Source organism: Nannospalax galili, unplaced genomic scaffold (assembly GCF_000622305.1).
Source record: "Nannospalax galili isolate Female #2095 unplaced genomic scaffold, S.galili_v1.0 scaffold575, whole genome shotgun sequence".
NCBI lineage: Eukaryota > Metazoa > Chordata > Mammalia > Rodentia > Spalacidae > Nannospalax > Nannospalax galili.
The window spans coordinates 392,646-392,867 of NW_008335442.1; positions in this window are offsets into that span (position 1 = coordinate 392,646).

Consider the following 222-nt stretch of genomic DNA (forward strand, 5'->3'; position numbering starts at 1 on the left):
TTCTAATTTGGTACCCATCTACCTACCTAACCATTCCTACATTCATGTATCTCTTGACTTTTATGTGGCATTTTAAAAATTGCATGGTGAATGACTACCTGATAGAATTGTCAGGAAATTCCATCTATAAGAGAGTCACAGCAATTGACTTTGGTGTCTTTCCCTATGATATAGAAAAGACATGAATTTTGACATCTTGACTGCAGCAGTCAATTGTATTGT